The 25,494-nt window shown below is 37.6% G+C and overlaps 1 protein-coding gene across 1 annotated transcript in view; it reads left to right on the top strand.

The window, feature by feature from the left end:
* LOC117212447 overlaps positions 1–25,494 on the top strand; it is a 401,448-nt gene that overhangs the window by 78,427 nt on the left and 297,527 nt on the right. Inside the window, exon 2 of the mRNA XM_033457305.1 lies at positions 9,265–9,377. The gene's annotated coding sequence lies outside the window, so the exon portion shown is untranslated. The remainder of the gene's footprint in view (positions 1–9,264; positions 9,378–25,494) is intronic.

Raw genomic sequence — 25,494 nt, 5'->3', positions numbered from 1 at the left:
ACAATGAAAGAGAAGCTTTCGTGATATGGATCGCTGGATCCACGGTCTCCTATGGAGCAACGATCGATCTTGGATTGTTATCGTTTCACTGGGAATGAGATCGAGGATGAAAATCACGTGATTATGTGTACTTTGGGAATTATGGAGTGAGATATTTGAGAGGCGTATCTTTTGATGATCTGTGAAGTTTTAGTGAAAATTTTATGAAAATCTAGAAGGACAAACAGAAGAAAGGAAAGAGCCAAGTTAAACATTTACGTTTTAGGAGTTTCTTTGAATAATATAGTGTAGAAATGGGGATTAAATGTGAATGTTTATCCCGAGAATTGAATTTAGAGTGGTAAAGAAGTGTGAAAGCGTGGCATTCTTGAAATTAGAATATAAAAAAAATATGAATGGTTACACAAGGTTTTGGGTAGATTTGCTTAAATAAAGTGAAAGAGTCTTTAGAATAAATAACATGCAGGCGAACAAAAAGTATACGCTTTAGAAATTGAACTCTGGGGAAAGTGAAAAAACATTGAATTTTTAATATATAATATACACACACGTGTGTGTACCCAGTTAAATTTTTTAAGCGTATACTTTCTTGTTCAACCGTATATTTTTCATTCTAAACCATATACTCTAAAAACATATATAATATATTCCATAGTATGATATGAGGATTACGTCGAAAGCCTGTTGTCTGAAAGGCAAAAAAAAGGATGTACAAAATTAAGACGTGATATAATAAATTAAACTGTTTTAGAATATATTCGAGACTAGAGTAAAATGTTAAATCCTCATTATCACTGCGCATCACTTCAACTTGCTTTTAAAGGAAAACTATTTTGATTGAATCTTCGTATCGCAAAAGTTGTGTATATCTATACACAATTACGAAGGATAAATTGTGGAGCGAATGGATTTATAACGAAATTCTTTAACGGCAGGCTAATGTGGAAAAGCTCACGTAATTTTCAAACCATCGTACAATACTTGACGGGAAAGGTAAGACAGCGGCGAACGTCTTCGTCGGGTATAGGCTGTCACCAGCAGCTGTGATATGATCGCATGCTCTGTTACTTTTAGATCAGTGGAAAGTGGCATAGCGATGATGGCGGATTTCTCCGATACTGTTCCTTGATATACGCGATCGCTGCGATCAGAAATGGATTAGGACATTAGGGAATAAATGGCGTGCACTATGGAGTTATCGTTTTATTTTGCTCGCGGTATCGTCGTTTTTCCCTCATATTGCTCGACTGAAATATTTTTATAGAAAGTTCAACTTAATAATTGGATTTCCTTGTCTACTGAATTTTTAATTGTATTATATGGCTTATGTATTTTGAATTGGCTGCAATTGAGTATTTTACATTACGGTATTTTTTTCGATTCGTAGAATCTTACGGTTTGTCATAGTAGATTTATTTATTATTTTATTATTAAATATAACAGTTAATATCTCGACTAATGTTTGCTTCTCTTCCTATTAGGTCGCCTGAAAAGATTCTTTCGTTTTATAAGGAAATAATGGGTGCACAACATTTTCCGTTTTACATTATTTTATTACGTATTAGGTATTACGTACAGATTAGGTTTCATGTTTCTATAAAGATGCATCGTTGTAAAAGACGGGTCTGTAAAAGAAAGACATTTTTCCGACAACCTAATACATATAAAATTCACAGAAGCTATACCGGTTACTAGATTGAAGATACAAAAATGTGTAAAGTGTGCATCATATGCAGACACGTAAAATATTCGAAGTTAAGTACTCGTGATAATATTTAGTAGGTGAAACAGATCTTATAGATTTCATTTATTTAATCATATTCGTAAGCATATAAATTTGCATAAACATCTACAGTCTACTCGTCAGCAACGTAAATTGAAAAGTATTAAAAGGTGATGATATGGTAAACAATATTTTGGGGAATTCATCTTTTTGAGATAAATAAATTTATGAAAATGCAACTCGTAAATAAATGTATCGAAAACGTCTCTGGGCGATGAAGCAGACAAATTTATCGTGTGTCAATATTTTACTTTGTTGACTTTTATTTGTTATCTTGCCAATTTCGAATTTCATTCTTCTTTGTGTTCATAATACAAAATACAAACACTATGTATGCCCATAGAGAGTCTAAACATTTGTAGTCGTTGAAATTAATTATGCGAATGTTTGGACAATACTGTACCGACAATAATTTCATCGGTAATGTACATTGGGCGCAATAATAGTGTTAGTAACGTTAATTTGTCGGAACGCGGCGTTTCCGCGTTTCTGTGCAACCGTTTCGATATTCATACCACACCATGAAATAAATTTTATTTCTTACTACTTTTGGTTACTGTTACTTCCTTTCGATCGTCCTCCCAGATAAGACAAAATAACGTGAACGTAAAAATTTAATTTTCTCTCTAGGAATGATCTCTCTAGGAGTGTTTGCACTCAGCTTGGTTATTAATTATTATTTAAACGAATTAAATAACAATATCAGTCAGATAATACTGGAGCATAATATGCATTCTCTTTTCAAGCGTCATTGAAAGCAAAAACGCAGCAGTTACATCAATAGCATTATTGAAACAATTTTCGTCAAATAATTTCATCAACAATTTCAATAATTATGGAAACATGGGACGCAACATATGTCAATGGTAATTAAAATATATTAACGTTACAACTATCGACAACTGAGATATAAAATTACATGAAAAAATACACAATACAAAGGAAAAACAACCCTTTATTCACATAGCGTATAAAAAGTCATCGAAATTCCCAGAAATACATCGTAAACACTTCTGATGATCAAAAAATGAAAATCTTTATCCGTTCTGAGAATCGACGATCCGGAAGAAACATCCATAGAATTAGCAGATTTCAAAGTTCAAATTAAATTCCCCGCGAAATATCTTATTTGAAGAATCCTCGTTAACAACGTCGTCAGCATCCAGCGTGAATAAAGGTTTCAACGACCCCTGTTGAATTATTCGTATATTTCACTTGGAATTGTCGATAACGGGTCGATCGATATTGTTGCGCCTGAATCAAGAAGACGCGAAAGCTCTCGCAAATCAGTAGTACCGCCCTGTTCCTTCATGGAATCTCGTTCCACCAATTCGATAAATTGCATAGGATATCGAAGCAGTACCACGACGGCTTATTGGATCTTATTACTAGTCGCTACAAAAATTGCCTCGTAATATCGAACGTCCGTACGAATCACGCGATTCGCGGCGAGGATCTTCCGTGAAATTATCGGAATTCTATTTTGCAATTAACGGCACTGAAACCTATCATGCGGATCAATTTATGTGTATACTGATTACCATCGCTGCACAATTTTCTTCATTCTGTTATTCGGTCTTTCTATCGCTAGGAAAATTATTGAATCGTTAGTCGACCATTTCGAAAATTTGTTCGTGCTTTAATTGTAACGCCAGTTATGCAGAAATCGTTCAAACGCCACGTTGATGAACGGTATAAATTGAAAAGTAGGATATTTTTTAAAATTTATCTTGAAATTTTATGCCAATTATGATATTTTTTCGTGATAAATTCCTTTCATGAGAATTGAATATCATTATGTAGATATTTGGGTAGTAAAATTGAGAAATTACAAAAGATGGAGTTGATTAATTTGGATTCTGAGAGACTGAATATCGTACCAATTTTATATTGCTATTTATATTACTACTTAAAAAAATTCTGCATTGGAAAATAGTTTATTCAAGGAAATATAAATTACTTGCTATATATAATTATACAGCTATTTTAATTCATGACATTCTTCGAAATATTCTAAACTTGTAAAAGATTGTTAATTGCAATGAACGCAGTAGGTGAAAATTCTTTTCTTCTTTTTTTCGTTACATGTGTTCCTTTCAGTTTCTTTAACAAACAGAAATATTCTACCTTTAAAAATGTAGTAGATACAATTGACTGGCCTAAGACCAAAGCTAAAATACATTGAACTCAATGCAACAAATTAACAAGTATTTTTATGTTGACGCCGGAAGAAGTTTTAGCTCAAGCTGTCTTGGCGATTAACATTCTACCACTTAGCGAGAATGGAAATTCAACAAGGAGAACTAGTGAAGCGACAAAGTTTGAGATCCCAGCAACTGCGCGCGAAAATGTCAAACACGATTAGAGGTATCCGCAGTAAACACGAGTCAAGGAATTCCCTTGGGTCGCCAAATGATGCGGAGAACCCCAAAATCGACCGATTTGAGCTTGGCTTGCTGCTAACCCAAGCAATTATCAACCATTTGGACCCTTAACGATGCGGTTTTATTCGTATTCGCAAGCACACGTCAAAGTCTAGTAATTGCAAGACAAGCAGTCTCTCTCGGGATATCTTCCACTTCTAGCGTCTTACTTTACTCTGCTTTGATCTTCCCGCGATATCTATTTTTTACATAGACTCTTCCTAACTCTCGATTTAACTCTTCATCGCTTTAGTCAGCTTAGTCGATCGCTGAATGAACAAACAACTGGATCCATCGTTTCATCTCACGGAAACAAATTTTACGATCGTTTTCAATCTGTTAGGCTATAGTTATAACGGAATTAGCATTCTGATGAGCTCGGTATGTAGATAAATTTTTGTGAGCGGCGTGCAGATTTTTATGCAATAATATGAAATCTAAAAGGCGCAAAAATGCATAGAATGCGTATAATATTAAAAAAATGTATAGAATCTCCAAAATAGTATTCGTTAGAATTTTGTAATTGGCGAACCAAATTAACATTTCATTTCTTTACTTGTATTCGTGAAAACTGAAATCTGCATCAAAATTCCCAGTCTGGTTATTCGTCTATGAATCACGGTCTTCGCACGTCCTATTCGTCAGAACGCTAATTATCCGAAATCGCATCCACTATAATCATATCCCCACACAAAACTCAAGTATAGCTCGAATTAAGAGGAAGCCTGCCTGGGTGGCAGGTTATGGTAGAAAAAGGCAATGGAATTCCGCGGGTCAGCAGTTTTACGCGGTTACGTCTCTTTTCGCGAGCCATGCCATATGAGCCGAGTGAATCAGTTCGTGGCGTACGTTACGCAAACATTCATGGGATCGGCAATAGGATAAAGCGGATCAATTGTTGAGTAACTAGCCTAACAGAGAACAGCGAATAAAAAACGAAAAAGAAACAAACAAAAAAAAATAAAAAAATAAAAAATAGGAACGATAGGAGAAAGAAAACGCGAACTCGCAGAATTAGTAAACGAGCCTGTCTGTGTGTGGATATCGCGTGGATATCGCGTGCATATTGATTTTTGGGGGGCAACGACAATTAGCGGTGTCGGTCATTGACAACGAGCAATCGAATAGGGAGGCAGAAAGTTTCCAAGGATAGACAAGGTGGCTCGCATGTATACGCGCTTGTACACGCGTGGCCTGTCGTGTTAGAGTTCATCAGCGTGATTGGTGTGCTTTGGAAACGAACGGACCGCTCTTCGACCAGGACAGTTCACCGCGGAATTCGCAATGTCTATGCCCGCCATTCTCGTGTCGCGCGCAGGTACGCGCCCGGTCATCTTCGTGTAAACGTAAATGCACGGATTTCCAGACTTCGATGCCCATGGCATTTTCCTCGTGATCCAGGATGAAGCAGCTTTGCCGAGGGATTATCAGCGATCCTCTCGCACCTGCGAATATCGATAACTTCCTCGTGGCCTGGTCTGTGACGTTGATTCGCAGTAACGTAGCTGGCCCGATGGACAGTCGGCTCTCCCGGAAACCCCAGCTTTCGAAATACCGTGGTTTGGACGAACAGTAGAATAATATGGTTCGCCAGATTCTCAAAGTAGTTATGGGCTAGTCGAGGAAGCGTTTCTGTCTGATTAATATGATGTGTGGCTTATTAGGCTGAAGATGTGTGTCCTATTCGCGATACGGATTTTTAGTAGATATTGTAGGAGGTTTGAGCTGTACAAGAGTCTTGACTCGTGAAGTTTTGAATAAAATAAGGAAAGTCGTATCTGATAATAGTAATGTAGTAATAGTTGGACGGCAAGTTGAAGCTGTTACCCTAGATTCTCTTTGAACACTGTTTTTAACTCTTGGTTAATTGTCGACTTTTAATTTTTAACTTAATCTCGTACACATTCTTCCCAATCATTTAAGTTTAAACACGAATCTTTCTGTCTGTATTCTGTGTTTTCTGAACTTGACCCATAAAATTTTCGTTGATCTTGTCACGTAAAATAGCAAAATAAAAAAGAAATTTGAGGTGAAATATAAAAAAAGAAACTTTATTTTTTTTCTAACAACAATCCACTTTATAATCCACTAACGAACTCTAGGCGTGACTTTCCAAGACTGAAGCTCTTACAATTTGACTTTCGATCGGATCTGATTACTTTCTTTTGTCATCCCTCGACATCCCCACCGTCCATACATTTGCTAAGCGTCCGTGACCGTTGCCACGTGTTCTTTCTTCTAGAACCTTCGGTGGAAGGACGGTTGGGATGTTGATGGTTCATTAGGCACTTCAGCGATACACGTTGTCGCCGAATGCCGCCACATCTTTATCTCCATCGTCAATCCATCGGATTTGAAGTATGCCGGTATATCTCTTCTTTCATATCTCCAACACACTAAACCAGGTATAAACATACAGAATTATAAAAAGGATACAGAAGCGAAAAAAGGAAATGGATAAAAGCATAAGAGACAAAAAATGATCACAATGACCAATTCATAATTTGAATTGAATTCACCGTTTATTGTGAACAATTCACCGTTTATTGTGAACGATTCACCGTTTATTGTGAACGATACACCGTTTATTGTGAACAATTCACCGTTTATTGTGAACACCAAAAGGTATTTAAAAAATTTGTATCTTGGGCTTAATAGACATAAAAAAAAAAAATAATTTGAATTGTAGCGGCACGTGTCACGGAACTTTCCAACGGCTTCGTGATACAAAGCGCTACGCCGTCAAAGCGCAACACCGACGTGCCCAATGTGCCATCGATATCTTCACGCTTCTTCCGCCGAATTCTCGGAAAAGCATACACGCGCCAGCCGCTGCGGCACATCTGATGAATGCACGCTTGTGGGGATATCGATGGGCAACGAAGGGAAGAATCCGTTCGATTTGGAACAAAGAGGACATTCTACCCCAAGCCGCTAAGGGGAAATATTGAAGAGAAACGAGTAGGCTATTTTCGAGAGATCGGTCAATCGTCGCTAAGCTTCAATCGTAGTTAAGCCTTAATTGTTATTCAACCGTTGTTAATTGTTAATTGTTATTTATTCGTTGTTAATCGTTCATTGTTATCGAGTGATAGAGTCTAATAAACGTTATTGGTTGTTGAACATATTCGAGTGTACCTTCAGTACCTATGACGACCTATCCACCTCAGAATGAAAGATTTTTTACGAGACATACGGCTGAAAGCTTATTTCTTATTCCAATTTCCTTTGGTACAAATTTAATCTACTCATCGGTAATTCTAGCGTTAAAACGATATCGAGAAAAGAGAACTAAAGACGTTGAAAACGATACGTAAGTATGTGCATATAAATGAGGTGATATTGTGTGCAGTGCGTTAAATAATCACTCGGTGTTTAGGTCAACAATATATTTAGTGATAAGAGTCTTCTTTTGATCGCGTCGCGTATCGCTCTCGGTTTCGCTAGTCCATCTCGCTGCGCGGTTACAACTCGACCTTATCGCTTCCTGGTTCAAACTCGACTGTCGATCGGATTCAATTCTTTTCCTTTTGTCACCCCTCAGTATCCCCACTATCCACGCGTTTGTTAGGCGTCCGCGACCGCTGCCTCGCACGCCTTCTTCTCGAACATTCGGCGGATATTGGTTGCAATATCGATGGTTCATTAGGCACTTCGTTTAGGCGATATACATTGTTGCCGCCATATATAGGACACGATCATAGCTGAAGGGAAAAGCTCGAAGTAGAGTATCTAGCAGGTTGTCGGAAAAGTGTCTTTCTTTTACAGGCACGTCTTTTACAACAACGCATCTGTATGCAAACATGAATCGTAGTTTGTCAAACGTTGTGATTTTTATCTCGATAAAACAAAATGGATCATACGTAATTCGATAAAATAATATAAAGCGGAAAATGTTGTGCATCCACTATTTTCTTATAAAACGAAAGAAACTTTTCGGACGACCTACTATAATCTACAGTTTTATCTCGGGACAGCGTTATCGTTGAATCGCAGGTAATACTCGAGCCAATCGACCGGTTGGATTTGAAACCAATCGGTTTTAAAATTCTCGGTTTCCAGTGATAGTGACAGATCGAAGTTAGCTGTTAAGTTCGCTAGACCTCAAGACGATAAACGAGCATTGTCGGAAATGAAGTGTACCCAGGGTATCGATATATTCCACCTGTTAAAATGAATTTCCGGATTTGTAACGCGAGTTATACGCCGTTTCATAGCGTGGCAACCAAGACGAAACGAAATACAACGATGACGAGGACGATGGGTCGATTCGTAACAGCAGGTGTATCATTGACTCGTGGAGATCTGAAATTTCACCGCGCCACGGGGGATGATCATACCCACAGGGTGAGAGACAATTGCATGGCATTCTCGTGACGCTATCGGTGTCGTGCTGGGTGCAGGTGTGGACGTATAAGCCGATCAGAAATTGTAACTTGCCTAGCATTGCTGTATCAACGGGAAACGGAGTCCGTACGTGATGTCCGACTAGGAATTCTAATTCCAAAATCCAACTGTGTAGCTTCTCGAATATGAACAAAGTTGTCAGACTTTGATAAGTATTTGAACGCGATGTTTTTGATGTTTGGGAGAAACTTTTCAGATGAAGATATTAATATCTATACCGGTATTCAAAATTATTCAAGGATTCGTTTTAATGTTACTTTGATTATTATGCTCGCTCCTCATGTTCGTAATTTGATTTTTGATTATTGTTTTTGAATCACAATACCATACGAATAATATGTCAGCGTATTAAGTCTTATAAGAATCTATTTCGGTAAATTGTGCTGATTCCATAACAGTATCGCAACAACTAGCAATGTGTTTACGAATCTAAATTAACTCCAGTACGGAAGTTACACTTCATGAGATCCGATTAAAAACTTGTGTTGAATTACAGAATTTTATCTATCAAATGTAAAAAGAAGTATTAAAAATTTATTAGTTAGAGATTGTACGTGTTTGAAATTTAAGCTCAAGTAATCCATCAACTATTAAAGTCGAGTAATTACGAACAGTACTAGGTATACAAACATCATCGTTTTTCGATTTCAGACTGAAACGATCCGGAACGTAGTATCGCGACATTGATCCGACTCCCTCCCGATGCTCCATTCATCGGCGAGCTATCTGAAGGTCGGCCAAGTAGGAGTCACAGAAGAATCGGGGTGAGTCGAAGTTCCCATTCTCTGGATTATTTTTCAACGGACAGCGCATTGCGAGTCGGTTAACAGCGGGAAAGTTAGCGGTATGCGATGTTTTCTCCTCGTGTTCTTCGAATCAAGCGAAGCACTCGAGTTACTCGAAACTTTTTGGCGCGATTCCATGGCTTGTTCGGTGTCTATATACGAGGCATGGGTGAAGTGGAAGTAAAGAGACGGAGAAAGAAAGGGAAGAGGGAATCGTTGCACGAAAGCTTCTAACTCCGGCAGTGATCTTTTAGTAGCATTAAATGATAGCAATTTGTCGTGGACGGTAATGAGCTCGGCCTATTTTCACGTCGAACGATGCGACGACCCACGGTATGATCACACTATGAGAGCTCGATAAAGTAATGTATTGTATCGTGGATGATTTCTCAAGGAGAAATATATAGAGTCGATACACGACGCTGTATTTTCTCCAACTGTCTTTTGGCACAATGGACCGTAAAATTGTTGGCTACGCTCTTAATATCTCGCTCTTATAAAGCGATGCTATCCGCGATATTTCAACCCTGTTAAATTGCGACGAGCACCGCTACCGCTATTTTATACCGCTGCAGTTGAGGGATGAGTGTAACGAGAGACGAGTGTGCCCTTCTCTCGTGATTGATTTCAACAAACGCGGCTTCTCTTGCTTCAACGGCAGTTCAAAGTATCGTAAATCTTTTTATAAGCTTCTCGTATCGACTGGTTCGATATGCTAAACCTTTTGAGTACACATTAGTATCAGAAATAGCCCGATATATTATAATGTTAATATGCTTCGAATATTTCAAATGCACTAACATATAATTTATTCAAATATATAGTTTTCCACCTTTATGCTATTTGGTGATTAAAAAAAGTATGAAATAGTTGAACAAGGGAATAACTTGATATGGATTCAATCATATAATCCTTTTATGACAGGAATAATATTCACTTAGTTTAATATATTTACTCTTAATTAATTAGTATCAATATAGGTGTTATACTAAATACAACGTGCAAATACTTTTTATAGCCACTGTATGACTATTCTACATGTGACTTTACTCATTTATTATGCATCGCTTATTAAGCATTCGATCGATTAAAAATATTATTGCATTATAATTTACTAATATAGATATTGAAAAGTGAATTCTAAGGGAATGTACATAGTTGATCGACACGTGTATAGCACTTTATACCTAGATTACCGAACAACCATCGCTTCCGTTAGCAGCTATTACACAAAATTTTCATGTCGCAATCGCAATATTTTGTTTCCCTGTCGATTTAGCCTATTCGAACCGCGATACGGTTTCTCAAACGCACATGTTAAAAGTGATATTATATGGTACAGTAGGAGGCGAACAGCGACGCAGGAGTTGTACTATTGTTAAGCACACAGCGTATGTCAAGTAATGTCAATTATATTATCTGGCAATTTCATTGATTACACGTATACATTTTCTCTAATTATGCACCTTGCCTGCCGATGGGGAAACCGCATTGCAGTTACATTGTAGTTATAACGCGCGCACACCAGGCCCGTTAACTTATTTCTCTTACAATTTATTTGTGTTCACGCACGTAATGCATTTGCATTGCTTTCGGGTAAATATCGAAGTGTAATTTCGATAGAAGATTACGGTAACAACACGAACGTTCCCCAGTATTAACTACTTTGGGAAACACATTCGAATTTATGACAATGGTCGTAGTTTATTGCTCATGAGATATTTAGTCCGGACAAACCATGGCGGATCGTTTATTAACCAATACAATTTATTTCTTGCTCGTCGGGGCAATTTTTGCTCTTAAATCAAAAGTATACGCTCGCTAGTTGAAAAACTGAGCTGTTTGTAAAGAGCAACACAGAATCCTTGGCTTTTTAGAGTGGAGATTGATGGACTGATGAAGGTTTAACTCTTTCCAATTGAGAGCTCCAAACATGAAAACGAAAGGAAACGAGGAATTTCATTTCATATTAAATTGTTAGTCGTTTCTCTTATTCTGTTATCATCTATCACGATTCTTACTTACAGATAGAAATAACATTTTCTACTTCACGAAGTATTAAATATGACGTACAAAGATAATCTACGTAATTTAGTTTTGAATTGTAATTACGGAAATATCTTCGTTTCTTATTGTTAGACGCTAGCTTTCTGATTTGCGATTAAATGAACTGCTTGTCGAATTATTTGGAAATTTTTATTTGGATTTGCTTTCTAAGTCTGCTGATTTACGACGTGCCAACTTTCTACCAGAAACTACAGAAGAGGTACGTTTCACACCGTTGAGGAAATATGACTGCGGCTCGGAGAACTTACGAGGACATTATCAAGGTTAACCAAGATCAAACACTGACGCACGACGATCACGGATGTTAGACGAGTATGTACTGCGAGGCTATTTGCCCTCGGCGTCGCTCGAGAGACCGCATAATTTTCCATCTATGTAGGTCAATTCCGATCTCATCGACAACAGTTCAATTCTAACTGGAAAGCAAGTTTGAATGCGTATGAGAGTTCATGAAATTAATTCTTGTACGTTATCGATAAGTCGAGTCATGTAGCAGATTCGAAAATCTTCGTCTGTCTGGAATGAGCAATATCTACTGTGCAAACATTTAGGCCATATATGCTAGTGATTTCAGAATGATAGCTGATGTTAGAAATAAATTACTAGATATTCTCTATATGATATTGCTTGTACCTCTTTTCTGATTTTTAGAAATATTTGAAGAAGTAGACACCTGAATTGACATATTATGAAAGATATCTACATAGAATGATTTAGAGTAAATCATAGGTAAGGAAGGTTGTAATTAATGTAAATTATCAGGGAGAGGATTCGTTAATGAAGATGTTATATGTGAGAGAACGATGCAAAACACATGCTCAAAGATTATACAACTTATTTGCAAGAGATAATAACAGATTAAGAATTATTGTGTATGTGAAGCAATTCTCACTTCTAGAAAAACTCTATATCTGCGCTAGTGTTTAGTTTTCCTAATCCTCGAAACCATTAAATATTATTTATCACTGAATCAATTTATAGCCATTTTAGGAACACGCCTTGCACAGATGGTGCAGCGGGGTATAGAGAGGCCAGTTTTTGCAATTTTACCCATAGGCTGATGGTTTCGGAACTCTGTTGTAATGAAACGCTGGCAGCGTGCGAATCTGGATTAGCATATACTGTACTTATACTTATACTTACTTAAATATATTTCCATTACACATTCATCCACGCGTTCCTCTATCAGATAACCTTGTAGCGGCACTCGACAGTAAACTTTCCAACGGGTTCTGTCCCGTGGCTCGCTACACAAAGACCCTATTCTTTGGACAAAAATTTTGGATTTTCCGATGTCGATACATCCTTACAGAATATTTTCAGCTGGCCTAAGGACCCGCTATAAATCTTAGGATTTATTTAGCTAAGGTTCTCCAAAGGGACAAATAGTCTTTGTCTTAACAGTCCCTATATCTATCACCCACTACGGGAAGATACGGGAAATCTGCTTTTCTCACGTACGATGTTTCCCGCTAGCAACTGTCTTTCAAGGGCGGTTAGCATCCTTTTCCAACCACCAACACAAAATCAGCCAATTAACAGCGACGTCCCTCACTTTCCGAACCAAGGCTTTCCTCAACGAATCCGATGATCTCGCATCCTTAGACACACCCCATCATAGTTTTCCTATGCAGCATCATCGTGACAAAAGGTCAATCCTTAGACACCTGTCCGAATTGATAGTTGGTAGTTTGCAGTAATAACTGATCCGAGTTTCTCGACATCTTAAGCAATCATCATCCAACTTGAATCGCACATCGAAACGTTTCGAGCCGAATTTGAACTTGTAATCGCTAACTGATAATAGTAATCGCGAGTTCTACGCATAAGTTTACACATAGAATATATATTAATAAATATTTATTGTTATATAGTTTCGAGTGTTTCTTCAGTACCTATCACGACCTAATCACCTCGAACTGGTGACCCCGACGTGATTTATAGTGACAGAGGTGACCGCGATAGCGCCACTGAGATTTCAATCAACGCGATTCTCAGTGTGTCAGTGCTATGGAAAATATGAATCTAGGAAATTTTGGGAATCAAACGGTCAGCATGTTTCCCCCACGAACACCACAGGATGGTTCGCCCTGTTGGAGAAGCAATTTGACGTAGCGCAGATCACGGACGACGATGTAAAGTTCGTGATCCTAGCTAAATGCCTCGACAGTCGATACGTACAGGATGTCGAAAACATATTGGTGAACCTTCCAGCCACCGGGAGCTACGAGAAATTGAAACGCAAACTTATTCGCATATTAACCGATACGGACAGCGCACGGGTGAAGAAGCTGGTGGAGAGCAAGGAGATGGGCGACCGGAAGCCATTCCAATTTTACCAACATTTTAAGCAACTCGCGAGCCCCTCCACCCTCTACGATTTCATCCTCTCGCTGTAGAGGAGTCGACTACCCGCCCATATTAGGCGCATCCTCGCAGAAGTCGACGACTCTGATCGTTGTAGAGGAATTTGGACAGGATTATCAGCGAACCGCCCGAATAACGACGGTAACCGATCCACCTCCGCAAAACTCTGCAATGAACGGGTGGTTCGCCATTTTCAACGCGTTAAAAGACGATATAAACCAAATAAAAGCTAAAATAAACGCGTTGAGTCTCGATCATCGACCGCGTCGGCGATCGAGAAGACGTAGCAGATCAAGATCAAGAGAAGGATCCCAGAACCCCTACCTTTGTTATTATCACCGAACGTACGGGGATCGCGCACACAAATGCCAGTCCCCTTGCAAATGGAAGCAGGGAAACGGGACCAGCCGTCCGTAAATGCGGCAGATGTCACGTAAATTTTAGGGTTGGTTGGTGAAAATAAAATATAGTTGAGTCGTAACACAATAATTAACTTTGTTTTAATCAACCTTTATTGTGAATTCACCAATCACAATGTAACACGCACTGAATTAGCATAAATCACAATTCACTCCAACCACGTTATGTAAGACTTAGTTACAACAATACATTAAGTACGCGACTTATAAGGGTAGAGACCGATATAGATATGTCGACTATTCCAAGGATACAGAATAAGTGAAGTTTTACTGACGATACTGTGTCTGAGGAAAGTTAGGGGTGGGTGTGTCTAAGGACACGGGACTATCGGATTTGTTGATGACAATTTTGGTTAAGGAAGTGAGGGCAGTAGACACCGTCTCCAATTGGATAATAAGACGGTTGGTGGACCAGGAAGGGTTTTAGCCGCCCTCGCGAGAAATTTGCTAACGGAACATACCATTCTAAGCTAACACGTGGTAGACAATAAACGTAAAGGGAAATCTAAGACAGGAAACACTCGCTTGGTCCGAAGGACCTTAACTATGAAAATGCCAAGGCCCCTGGTGGGCACTTAAGACTATTGAGGGTGCCAAGGATATGCAGACATCTGGGTGCCATCCTGTCCGTGGTGTGTGGCCTGGTCTCTGATGTGAATTGACGTTACACAGACGACGACGGCCTGGGATCCCGCCGCATCTTCGTCACAGACAAGAGAACGAAGATTTCCTTCCTTGTAGACACCGGCACCGACATAAGCGTATATACCCGCAGCAAAATACACGGGCACGTCAACAAAAACGTGTACGAACTGTTCGCGGCCAACGGGACGCGCATCGCAACATATGGTACCACTGTGATTTACCTCAACCTGCCCTTAAGACGAGCCTTCAAATGGCATTTCCCTAATTAACCTCTTTGGTGTCTTAGAGACAGTTCAGACCTCGTGAGGATCAATAATCTGTGTAACGTGCCCACGAGTCCCATTCTGAAACATTCACGCAACCCCAAGTGGGTCCCGTTCTTCCCACTCGGTGCGTGTTCGAGAATTCAATTGAAATTTAGACATCTTTGCGAATGTTCTAAGCTTTCTCCTTACACTCTGTATTTACGCTGATAATAAATATTATTTATAACAATTATTATTTATTTAATAGTACAAAAAGCTTGTTTTAATTCCAATCGAGGAAGCTTGTGATAGATAAAATGATACATTCTAAGACCTGGAATCATTGATGAAAGGCATAAAACGAAAGAAGAACAAACAATGGAAAATCTAATAATACAAATACCGAGATTGGTCGAATCAATAATTTTATTAATGATCACCATGCACAGTGAGTATCTGTGGAAACGAAGTGAATTTTATTAGACAGGACTATTATCTTGATCCTTGTGGACAAGCCTGTATGTAAGCGATATACAATAACAAAGATTCGTTGCACGAACTCAATTTCAAGATAGTAAAGATAACAATGATTGCGTAACGAAGCAAAATTCTACCCTACAGTTACTGTACTGTACTGTATATCGATACTATAGAACACGATACCGCTTCCAGAAACGTTAGTTGGATCGATAATTTCAGCGATTCGCGTTCAAAATCCACGACCACTTTAAACCGTGGCTGGTTATTGTTGGAGAATAACAGAGAAGGAGGGGATAGTATCGCGACAGTGTTTCCACGTCGTAACAATCGACAGACCGGATGACCGGTGCTCCCGCAGAGCTTTAAAATCCGATTGCATTTATAACGGGCACGGGTTAGCCTCGCGATAACCCAGCCACACGTGGCCTACGCGATAGATTGATGCAGCACACGCGTGAACGTGAACATGAACGCAAACGCGAATGTGGCTCGCGGTGCAACCTGGTATAGTTTACTTGGAAAGCACGCAGCTGTTTGACGTGGCTGGATTAACAGGACCACTGAATACACGCGTTCCACTTTCCGGGGTAAGGGTTCATGTATAGAGGGTGTCTCATTTGAAGATTTACACGCAATTAGAAATAATCAGTAAGAAAATAATTGAACTAAAATAATAGTCTATTTTGCGCATTATAACGAAAGTGCTGCCTGAAAAGTTAATAATTCTAGTCACGAACAAAATCTCTTACATTACTAAATGTCCTAAAAAAAGGTTTATTACCACAAATGGAATCAAAAAATTGATAATATCAAATAAATGGATAATACTTTTTCTATGTTCGTTGCAGCATCTTTGTTCATTATAGCATTCTGGTGTTATTCGTAAGTACTGATTGCTATAGTCGTTGCTCGTTATAACATATCCTACTATAGTTTAAAATTATGGAATAAGGAGATCAACATGCACGTGTTTAGTTCCAAGATCAAATAAAGAGACACAGAGATAGGATTGATTGACAGCGTACTGAATTTTAGAACTGCTCTGTTGTAAAAAATAGAAAATGTTACTTGTGCTCTTTCCTTGTAGTATTCATTTATAATTATCACGACATGTCCTTTTCGAAAAGCAAGTTTTATTTGAAAGATTTATCTGAATAATAAATAATTCAGGAAAAATTACGCGTGAAGCTTCAAATGGAACACCCTGTACATATATATACCCAAAGAGAACGTGTCCCTCAACTCTCACAGTAGGGTGAGGACTGCCATGCTTTTCACACATTTTCAATCTGCCAGTTAATTTGACAGTTACCACTGGAATATTTACTACTGACATCGGAAGTAGCGCTTGTTGATCATCCGTTGTTGGTAACCCGTTCGAATCACCGACTGTTAGCCGTGTTATCAGAATGCCGTGTTAGTAGTGACTTATCGATTAGTGATCGCGATCGTGCGCCCGTCTGTCAGCCTCCACGTGGATCGGTCAATCCGATCCAATTATCCGCGACGTTGACGGAGTGGCCTAATTACGGGATCAAGATGTAACTTGGTATCTCGTTATATTGTCATCGTTACTGTATAATTTGTGGTGGTTGGTTTCAGAGGAATGTTTGTTTTCCAGCGAGTTTGAGAAGTAAGTACACTACTGTATATAAATAGGGAAAGTTCTTATAACAAACTCAACCTAGTTTAGTTCGTAATTATTACTGAAAATTTGAAAGCTTTTGTGTTTATAATGCTTCAAAGTAAAGGAAGTGTATTCGTAAATTCTATATTATAGAAAAGAAAATAGAAGTAAAAGTTTTCATAATATACAATTAGTTGCATCAGTATGTATTTTCTCAAAGAAATGAATTTTTCAATTCTATATTATAGAAGAAAAGCTGGAAATGAAACTTTTCACGATAGAATCAGTGAATTACGAGCGAACATTTCACTTTACGCGACAGTTGATTGTAACAGAATGTAACAACGTGCAAAATGAAGAAAATAGTTGTACAGAATTTCTTCAATTAGTCTCAGAATATTATGTTACGTTGTGCTTAATTATAGTTGATAACTAATACGAAACTTTGATATTTTAATGATTATAATCATACCTTTAATATTATAATTATATTATATTCAGCAGTTGCTTAAAGGCTGTAGTCCTTTTCAGTAACAAAATTGTATGTATGTATTAGGTCGCCCGCAAAGTGTCTTTCTTTTATAGACACGTCTATTACAACGATGCAAAAGATGCATCGTACAAACATGAAACCTAATCTGTCGAACGTTGTGATCTTTATTTTGATAGAACAAAATGGATCATACGAAATTCGATAAAATAGAAAATATAAAATGTAGAAAATAAAATAGAAAGTATAAAATAGAATAGAATGTTGCGCGCCCATTATTTCCTTATAAAACGAAAAAAACTTTTCTGACGACCTAATATTTGCATTTGGAGATGCACATATGGAGTAGGTTTGGTAACGATGATTGTAGGGTACTTTGACCGAAGAGTACTATATAGATTATTGTTCGTTCTGTTTATTAACAACAACTGATAGCACAGATTAATTTACTGATTACCAAACAGATCATCACACGATACTGTTTAATTAATTTAGCCCCGAACAGCTGATTGGGAAGGATTGTCTCGCATTCGATAAGACATTAGGGTGGATTACTGGTCGGTATAATTGCGTGATAGATCGAATCAATCAATGTGTGATTATATACGCCTTGATCCGTTCAATGACTTCGAAACAACGAGCTTACGTGGTGGTTATTGCTTCTGATTAAGTGTATCTGTTATGAAACACGTCTTACTCCTCGTCAGATTATTCGTGTTAATCGTGTTACATACTCTTACAGAATTTTATCCATTTGTGTTTATGAATATAAATGTCATCTCGTTAAGTTTGAGCCAATAAAGTGTTTTATATTAATTAAAAATTCATTAATAGCGTTAGGTACTTTGTTACAAAATTTTGTTCACGTGGGTTTTGAAATTTCTTAGTTTTAATTTAAAAATGTTCTAATGAATATTTGAAGGAAGGAAGTGATAAAATGACAGCCCGTTAATTTTGCACAAGTAAAATATTCTACATTAATTAAATTTGAAAATTTGAAATTATTTGTGTCAATCGTGTCATGTATTTTGCTACAAAATTTTGTTTGCCTCAGTTTTGAAATTGTTCTATTTTAGATTAAAAATTCTTGAATGAATATTTTAATCCAGAGGCCGTTGAAATAACGGCTCGTTGAGCTTGAATCGGTAAAACATTCTGCCTTAATTAAAGATCCTTTAATTTGAAAATTCTACTTTATTCTTTTTAACGCCCTCTTGGTAATGACAAGAGATATCCTAATTTACGTGTAATTAGATTTCTTGTTTGATGCATCGTCTTCGTAATTCCAGCTCTGTGTCTAGTAATTTCAATTAGCTATAAATTCTATTTCCTCGTAATTTTAATTATCTATAAATAAGAAAACGAACGTTTCCAACTTATTCATGAAATCTATGCTCTTTTATTCAATGACCTCGAAAAAAGAAGAATATAAATATCGTCTTTTTTTTTTTTTATTTTACTTGATATGATATCCGGATTACAAGACGTTTTAATTAACTTTCGGGCTAATTGAAACACAGCCGACGAAAAAACTCGTTTGTTTCGTATTTGACACGTGTAATATAGAATAACGATAGCTCAGTGAGCATCATACATATAATCTCTGACTAATCTGTGCATGTTCAAGCTTGATACGCTTACGCTTGAATTTTTGTCGCACCAACATCTGGTTTTAAATCGTTCAACGACCACGTACAATTATGCGTTCTGTGAGAAGGCATCAGTTATAAAAAGTAAGCCTTCAATGGTAGGGTGCGCTTCTTTAGAGGTTGCAAAGGTATTGCGTTAATTAAACAAATAGTTTTTCGTAGTAAATTTAAGAAAAATTTCTTGTTTTAATCTCTACTACTTTTAATACTATTTCTGTTCCAGAAGTGATTAACCGGCTGAGTAATTAAATGTCACAGAAATTACTGAAAATAATAGAAAAGCGTAACGTCAATAGGATGGTTTCGAATTCATTCGTGAAGTTACTTCAAATTCGTTAGAATTTACTTATTGAATCATTCTCGCAAGCCTTATGGGTCAATCGGATGGTTGATGAATATTTAATTTTAAGACAAAATTTAATACAGACTCGTTGATCTATTCGTTTTATCGCTATCAATAACGCAATACATTTGCTTACTCAATATTTCACTGCTGATTGAATAACGCAACTGAAGTGTGATTGTTCACACATACAAATAAGATCTGTTTTAATTAATCCCTAGCTTATATCAAAATCACACGATTCGTTCTCAACATACTCAAAATGGTCAGATAATTCCCGAACAAACTCTATATATCAAAACGAACGTCTCGTTACAACATTTTAATTTCAGCAAACTTACCGTGTTCATCTCTTGTCGGTCTTCGGTCCCGTAATCATCTGTTCCATCAGAACTCCTTCCCATTCGTGTCGATCGTAGATGCTTGTTCTGCGTTTAATCGTTTCAAGACTACGGCATACGTGAGCGGCCTGGAGGAGTAAGTTGAAGGCGTCTAACGAAAGTGGAGTAGGACTGGTTTCGTGGCGCTGACGTGCAACAGGGAGCAACCGCGTAACGAGTATTGTTCGTTCGTTCGCGGAACAATGGACCCTGGTACTTCATTCATCCGCTTACAATTATACGAAATTAATGGAAACGAAAATCGGGATCTCTGGTGCACGCAACCGAGAATGAATGGAACGTCGTTGTTTCATTGTTTGGGACCGTGCGCGGGATACTCCTGTAATCTTGATTAATCGAAAACGGCGCGACGAACAAGCGCAACGACCACGTTTGTATTATTTGTTAGTCGTTAGTGAGCGGAAGAGATTCGTTAAATATTTAGCCGCGAATATTCTATAAACGTGGAAGGAACTGAAAAACGGCTGGACAAACGCGGTCGACTTCCTTTGAGCGGTCAGGCATTTTTCGCGAGCTTCCCTTCTTTTTTTAATCGCGCGGAACACGACCTCTTTTCAGAGTGACTACGTAATCGATCGCGAACGTGAAATTTGCTTCCCTTTTTTCTTCCCTCTGCCTTTCTTTTTCTCTCCTTTGATGGCTATTCATCGCCGTTCCTGACCAACAATGTTTTAATAAAGGTCTGTGAAAGGCCTCTGACGTGTGCGATTGGTTTTTGTAAACAGACGAACGCGGATGGAATTGCTGCCCACGGAGAGATTAATCGTGGGATAGGGAGTGGAATTTCCCAATGAAGAAACTTCACAGGAAAAATGGAGGACTTTTTGGTCGGTTCGGTACCAGCATATCGCCTGACGAATGCTACATGCTGACGTGAAAATAAGAGTCCCGGCTAATCTGTGGATATTCGTGGTCGATGAAATTGATAAGTTTCGAGTAGAACACTCGACGGCTGACCAGTACATATGTATATATAAATATATGGTAAATAGATTGAGCAACGTAGCATGTTTGCTGTTATTTTTCTTTATCGAACCGTGACATATTTCGATCCTCTTCTGATGTTTTTTGCGCCGCGTATACTGCTAACAGTATCGGAAGAGCTGTGTGATTATTATTTTGATGGCATGTATATTAGTAGAGGAAACGAAAAAGGGAGACAGAAAATATGGTTTTAGAGCTTTACAACATCTGGTAATCAAAGTAAATAATCCATAAGTTTTAACTTCTTAACATTTTTTTATATCACTTGCTTTGTCTCTTCGGTATTTTTCCAAATGTTCTAGATTTTTATCTCCTAATGGTTTGATCGTTTTAGTCTCAGAGTCGATTAATTTTTACCTTTACGAGGAAATTGCGAGAAGCAATGTCATCTTGATTAATAAAGAATAGAGTTTCATTTGGGGCGCGTATTGGAACCTCGATCTTGTGGCTGGCTCGAGAGTAATACGACGACGTAGACGTTATCGACGTCGTAACTCGGTTGTATACATCGATACCTGATCGCCTACAGGATTGGATAGCGCCAATCCTGAATTGGCCATGGTAGTGGGACAGCGGTTTGGTCATCTCCAGATTTGATCCCCCGGTGACCGGCGTCCCTACGGGTACACGTCAAAGCTGTCGAACATAGGTCGACAAACACGTGGATTTGCCCGTCCACGCATTGTGGTGACGTTAGAATGGATCAAAACCGACGCGACACCACATCGACCTCCTGACACTCCTGTTCTCGCTATGTTATCCTTTAACAAATTACTTTCATACTCTGCTCCATGCGAAACATTGTATCACATAAATAAATAATCACTGATATTCTGTGTAAGAATTAGAAGATTAACATGCATATTTTTATCTTGATGAAAACAGTTTCCTGGATAGATTGTTATTAATATATTAATGTGTATAATTCTTATTGTTTCGTTTCCATATTATGTAGTTGCACTTGAATTTTATGTCTATAATATATCACTGATACCAGGAATTTAGAGGAAATCGTTATTTAGCGTTGCATGTCCCATTAACGCCAAAATTACCACTTTGCAATATGCACCTAAATATACAATATATAATGTCAATAAAAGTTAACGTATATTTCGTTAACATATAAAACTTGTCATTTTGATAATTTTGTAGTTACTGATGGATAGTAGATATTGGATCAATTGATGAAAAATTAAGAATGTCCTAGGTGATCACAAAAATTTCTTGAACCAAAATCTATATGTTAGAAACATGCATTTCATAATAAATTAATTTTAATTCCTCCTCTTTATATCCTCGGTTTGTTTACACTTAATTCCAATTTATTTGTTTATATATTGTCACTTTGTTTATTTACGTCCCGGATTTGTTTTCTTTATATATTCTGATATTTGCAATTTCGCTTACTCTTTTGAGTACTAATTCCTTATTTCAAGTATCAGCAATTGAAATTAAGTCTCAATCGATATGAAAGAAGCTTTTTCACTGGCTGAATACGTTTAGTCGGGCAGTTCTCGTAAAGCGGCATCCCGAGAGAAATTTTCCTGTCGTTTGGCACGAACCACGTTCTGGTATCGCCCGTATCCGCGACTGAAACGGTATGCTTGTTTAGAAATTGCCGTTACAGCGGTTGCGAAACGCATATACAGATCCTCCTGGCTGGCGTAACGCGACATCGTGACGACCATCGTAATAATACGGATTCGTTCTTACGATCCCATTCGGTCTCGTGATCCAGAAGAATAACGCAAATTTGATGACAGCAATTGATGCAAACAGCTTTCGCCATTCTCGTTCACAGCCGAATCGGAATTTCTTCGTTTCGTATCGGAGTAAGCGTACTCGCGAGGTGCTTTTCCTAGAATCGACGTATCACAAAACGATCCTCCTGCTTTTTCCCTATAATCTACCTATAATATACGCTGAACTTGTTACTTTTAATCTCTTTTTATATTACCCTTTGTTAATTTTAATTGCAGTTTTATCATTCGTGGTGAGATTCATTAATTTGCGGAGGAAATTCAATAAGATTCTGGTAATTTCAAATATTGTAAAAGTTCCTTGATTTAACAGTCAATTTAACAGTCATTTATTTTAATTAACTTACAAGCAGATATTATAATACAAAAATTAAAATTTATTTAAGTCTCAATAGATATCGTTGGACCATGGTTTGTGAATGTAAAAATGTATAGATATGTACATAAAATGGATATAATATAATAACAATATAGAAAATATCGGAAGCGAAGTATTTCTTATAACATTTAGATACCGATTCGTTAATTGTGTTCGGGGAAATATGATTCACAATATAATCACAACTCTTTCGTAACAATGTGGATTAAGTCATTCAATATTAGAATACTTCATTCTTCGTTGTATTTTGTAGTTTTTATGATAAAGAGAGTAATGTAACTGCAATGGCGCGATTATATTATTAATCAAATCCAATAAAAAGTATTATGATCATAAATAATTCCGCTCATGGTCAAACAATCTAAATAAATCCCTTCTAAGTAGAGTCAAAGTCTATCAACACTGCTTCTAATAATTGTGTATATTCTATTTATAATTCAAACACTTATCAATCATATTGAGGACAGATAGGTCAGACAAGATGATACTCCTGCGTATTAGATGACTTCCAGAATGGATCGGAGATAATTCGAATCTGAACTTCGTGATGCATGCGACCACATGGAACAGCGCGAGAAATGGCAGTCAGAAATTGCTTTCCTGGCAGTATCGTGGCTCCATTTATTGGAAAAATTTTTGCTACGTGTGTCCCTGAACACGACGAGTTCCCCGCCGTCACCAAGTATAATATCTTCCATTTCTCCCAGTTCGATATCGATTTATTAACCATACAACACCTTCAACCATTTGTACTCTGTTTTAATTGATAAATTTTATCATTCTCGCTTCGTATAATTGTTTATCATATTCAAGAATTCCGAAATTAGGATCTGTCAAGATACAGTAGCATTAAGGATTTTCTTCGAAGACGAATGCACGTTTGGTACGAAATTGAAGTTTCCAGATGGAGGAAGAAAAAAAAATACGTCGGACTGATCGAAGTTCGGTGGTGATCGGTTTCGAGTGACTTACAACTTACAAAATGCGGTTGCAGTATCCAACGAGGGCGACGAAATTGAAAACGGACCAAAGGAACACCGCGTTTCCGAGAAACGCCGACCAATTGGACATGGCACATTGCTTCTCCAACAGTTCGACCCCTCGTTTATTGCAAAGTTTCATTTTTCCTTCTCTGGCCTTCAACGACTCTGTGCTGTCTTGATTTTATTGAAACTATTTGGAAATATATTTTATGCGACGTTTTCGTTAATGTTTAGATGTTGAGGAACACTGCCACCATGAAGTTTAAGTAGAATAATTTACACACACAGTGGTTCACAAAAGTATTTGGCCATTCACCATAAAAAAAACTGATGACTAAGCTTCACCAACACAGCGATGATAGTCAGATCTCATTAGTGCTACTGAAATTTCAAAATATTTGGTATAACACACATAATATATTCATAAAAGATTTCCACGAGTATTGGAATACTTTCGTGAGCTATTGTATAAACCAGACATTCTACGATTTTATTTTCATAATGTACATTATACTTGACAAATTTGGATTGTATTAAATGGGTCTCATCGTCAGTCCTAACATATCAGAACACTCAATAGCTTATCTTGTTCCGTACTATACACTTAAAAAATAATATGATCCTGAAACATCTTTTTTCTGAACTCTGTGTCTTGTACCATCTACGAGTTTCCACGATGTTCCAAGATCCTTCAGCTCTTGACAATATCATTCGGTACGAAACATTTAGCTCGTAATACCTACTTAAGAAGTTTGCTCGCGCAAGTTTTCAATCTGCTTATAGCGCAATTACCGAGATACAAAAGATTCGATGGCAGAGGGGCCACTTGTTTTGCATAGAATTGCATCAGAAATCAGGATGGCAAAATTCGTTGGGCAACATTCTATACTGTGTCGCTTATTGGAAAGCAGATTTTCGGCAGGCTGTTGCACGAAGCTGGTGCTCTTCTCGTTTCTTCGTCTTATCGTTGTTGGCCAGGCCGAAAGGTTAAGTGTTCGTTATACAGCAGAAAATACAATAACAAGGTCTTGATTTTCGGAAAGGTACGGTCTACATTTTCCCTCTCGCTACTCTTCTTGTTACTTTTGCTTGCTCTGAAAAGTGGGACATGAATATTACCTTGGCTTGGTCGTTTGCATTTCTCGTTCCCCCGTGAACTCACGCAAATATTCGAAAGCTATTGCTGAAGAATGAATAATTTAGCTTATTATCCGAATTTGACTCTTAAAAGCAAACATTGTAACAAATTCGTTTTTA

This window comes from Bombus bifarius, unplaced genomic scaffold (assembly GCF_011952205.1).
Source record: "Bombus bifarius isolate JDL3187 unplaced genomic scaffold, Bbif_JDL3187 scf7180000008297, whole genome shotgun sequence".
In the NCBI taxonomy this organism is placed as follows: Eukaryota; Metazoa; Arthropoda; class Insecta; order Hymenoptera; family Apidae; genus Bombus; species Bombus bifarius.
This window is presented reverse-complemented; position numbering and strand designations above follow the sequence as displayed.